Consider the following 3,725-nt stretch of genomic DNA (forward strand, 5'->3'; position numbering starts at 1 on the left):
GGGAAATTATTTATGATAGAATATATGATGGCTTTTCCATCATAAAGTTTTGATTTTTTTCTAAAATTATATTATAATTATAATTTATTAATGAATTCCTGTTTACAAATTTAATTAATTAATAAAACAAATATCATAACAAAAAATATCAATTAACATTCATTCAATCCAAAAATTAATTTAAAAAGAAATACATCTAATATCCAATGTGATCTCCACCAATACATAATAAAACATCCCAAATTGAAAAATCCATCCCAAAGTATAAAATTGCAGTCAAATTCCAATCAAACTCTAAGAAAAGCAATAAGAATTCCAGCCACCAAGCCAAGTTACCCAACAAAACTTCCAAAAATTAATGCAAGTACTCCAACAATAAGATTTCTAGCAAGACTTCCTGTAAAAGTTCCAGCAACAATATCATCTTCCGATAGCACTCTAAACGAAAATTGAAACTTACAAAGCGACCTGCAAGCTTCCTGTGAACAAAATTGATTCAAACACCAAGCAGAATAAGGAAAATTAAGAGGCTGAAATGCATGTGGGCATCATATTTAAGATTCAGTACTCTTATATGGATGAAGTTTCATGGTCTAGCCCAAACTTCTATATTAAATATAAAGCATGTAATAATCTAAAGAACCTACCACAATATGCACATCAAGGTACAGAGGTGAACTTGCCCTCCTTCCCCTCAAACGGTGGCACCCCTGCAGAGAAAGGCTCATTTGTCAAGAATGCAAGAACAATGACAAAAATTCTTAACTTCATCAGCAGTGAATGCTAAAACTGACGAAGAAAGTATAGTGCTAAATTAAATTATGGAATCCCACAGGTAGAAATCAAACAGTTTATATTTTAAATTTACAAAAAAGTCTAGTACATACCTTGACTCCTTCAACTTTTAGTATTGTTTCTTGTATAGGCGTCAAATTTTCTGCTGGTCATATAGGCATCAAATTTTCTACTGGGATTGCAGCATCCACCAGTTCCAAGACACTAACAATAATCCCAAAAGAACACGTTAAACAAGGAGCTACATCATAAAATCACAAAAGACAATTTCTCTAATGTCATTCAAGAACACTTTTTTTTTTAGTTAAAAAAAAAGTTTAACTTCAGCACTTAAAATTATGAAACAAAGATGGATGTTGTTTTGAAAAAAGTTATAATTGAAGGATTATCACCCCATAAATAGAAAAAAAGGAATACAATTGGTCTACAGGGGACAAAAGTATGTTCTTCTACAATAAAATTGAATCAAAGAACTAAACAAAGAATAAACATAAGTGCATGTTAGTTCAAAACAAAATCCAATCAGGAAAACCAGGGAAATGCCTTTTTATGAGAGTTGATTGAGCTTTGAAATCCACTCATAAAGACTTTGATATAAGTTAGATTGCTATAATCTTATGGACAAACCAAAAGAACCACAACTAATGTCAAAGAAAATAGGTAAAAGAAAAGGAAAGGAAGTGGAAACTTAAAACTGGATGCAATTTGGCCTCTTTAGGGGCTAAACAACTACAATTTTTAAAAACTATCACAAGTATAAACAAAAAACAAAGAAGGTACAGAGTGGGCAACAAATTAGATGGTACATATATAAAGGAAAACAGATAATGTACCTCTGATAACCCATCTCAAGTCCAGCTTTTAGGATTATGCCTGAGATAACTAAACCGGCAAGGGGATCTAGAAACTTAACTCCAAGAATAGAACCTCCTAAAACATGTTGACAATATGTAGTTAGTATGTATTAACAGGATTGCAAAGCATTAAATAGTTTAAGGAAAACCAACAAGGAATAAATAAACAAACCGTGGGAGAGGTAGTTTTCAGGGACATGCTCAATGTTGTACAACCAAGTTTTTAGGAACATGCTCAATCTTGTATAACCAGAAATTAAGAACACCATCCTAAGTTGACAAATAGGTTGACAGGAGACAACACGCATATGACTATCTCTGAAGTGTAGTAACTGATGCTTATAGGATATTCATTTGGACACTTTTGACCATTGTGAGAAGAGTTGAAGTCAAATTTAACATTTTCAACTACTTTTTATCATTTTAAGGTTACAATAGTACGACTGGAAGTATTTTTTATTTTGAAAAAGCATTATCCTAGTTGGCTACAAAAGTAGACACCAAAATATTACTAGTCTTTACACAAAACTACATGCTTATTAAACAAATTTTCTTACCAACCCCAATAAGAGCAACTACAGACGAAACCGCATCAGCACGTTCTTTTACATCTGTTCTACCAAAAATTTCACCACCTAGCACAGGTAACAGGAAAAGCATGAACTAGATAGAAATTCACAAGTGGAAGCCAAGATGAAAAGAGGAATTCGATTGTCAAAAAAATGGTGTAGAAGAATACCACTGCAGTTGATGACATATATTACTAGTTTTTTATATGTTAACATATATTACCGGTTTTTTTTTTTTTTACAAAGAGGCTTTATAATATATAAAAAAATTGAAATAGAAAAAAACTAGAAAATCAAAAACAAAGCAAAATAAAACAACCAAAAACTAAATCCCCAAATAACCAAATTGCCTCCCTCAGCTGCCCTCTCTCTCACACGAAGCAACAACCAAAAACCTAAATCCCCAAAATCACTCACCATACCATCCGTAAAGCAACAACAAACAGCAGCCGACAGCCACACCTTCACTGCCTTACACACTCACACAACAATTACAGCCATCACCCATCAACAACCCAGCAGCACGCGATGCAGTAGTGACCCAATAGCATCAGCATCGCAACGTAGCAGCAGCCACTCCCACGCAACGTAGAAGCAGCCACTCGAACCCCGCGCGACACAGCAGCAACAAACCCAGCATTTTAATACTACTAGCAAAATGGTGCCGACAACAACGGGCTACAATTTTTAAACAACATTGCGGGCATAGTTACAATATACTTGAATGCCGGTGAAAGGATGGTGTTTTGCTCGATCGATTGAGTGCAAGGTTGCTTTCTAGGGTTTGGTCGTGAGAGAGTGATGAGTGTTTGGGTGTGAGTGTTAGTGATTTTGGGGCTTGATGGGTTAAGACAGTAGTGTTTTTCTTTTCTCTTTTTTTCTTTTTTGAATTATTAAAATGCTCCCTTTTGTTTTTTTAAATAAAATAATATATTAAACTTTAGGTCAAACATAGTCAAAGTAAATTTTTTATCATAATTTCTTGACAGAGAAAATTTTTATCACGATTCTGTCATAAATTTGTGATAAACAATAATTATATCACAAAACCATTATAAATTTGTGATAGAAAATAATATTGTCATAAAATCATCATTAATTCATGATAGATTGAAAATTCTATCACGAGCCTATCATACTATTATGATATAAGTTGAATCTGTCATAAACTGTCTGTCATCTATTGCCTGTTTTCTTGCATTGGTAATCTATAAATTTTTTTTTTTGCACTTATTCATCTTAAGAAGTATAGCTCATTATGTCCTTCCGCTTGACTTTCATTTAATTTATTTCTGACATTTTCGAGGTTATTAAAAAAAAAAGGGCCAGAGGTTGGAGCCCTCTTAGGCTCTCCAAATCAGTTATACAACATGGTCTAGGTTCTTGAATTTTATCTAATAAATTACTTTCTTTATCGAAGTTATTATCAAAAAAAAAATCCTGTCGTGGGAGCCCCTTTGGGCTTTCCAAAATCCGCGGTACATCATGATATGAACTTCTACGCAGT

At 33.2% G+C, this 3,725-nt stretch overlaps 1 long non-coding RNA gene across 2 annotated transcripts; it reads right to left on the reverse strand.

Moving 5' to 3' along the window:
• Positions 1–218: 218 nt before the first annotated feature.
• Positions 219–3,065, reverse strand: LOC18031224. Of its 2 annotated transcripts, XR_002905361.1 has the most exons (6): positions 2,636–3,065; positions 2,207–2,284; positions 1,629–1,725; positions 888–999; positions 648–710; positions 219–479 (listed from the first exon to the last, which is right to left on the reverse strand). It is a non-coding gene; the product is annotated as an uncharacterized LOC18031224 (long non-coding RNA). The 2 variants fall into 2 exon arrangements; XR_002905357.1 differs by having other exon boundaries at positions 2,207–3,065.
• Positions 3,066–3,725: the final 660 nt, after the last annotated feature.

The sequence above is a fragment of the Citrus clementina genome, unplaced genomic scaffold, assembly GCF_000493195.1.
Source record: "Citrus clementina cultivar Clemenules unplaced genomic scaffold, Citrus_clementina_v1.0 scaffold_9, whole genome shotgun sequence".
Taxonomy (NCBI): domain Eukaryota; kingdom Viridiplantae; phylum Streptophyta; class Magnoliopsida; order Sapindales; family Rutaceae; genus Citrus; species Citrus x clementina.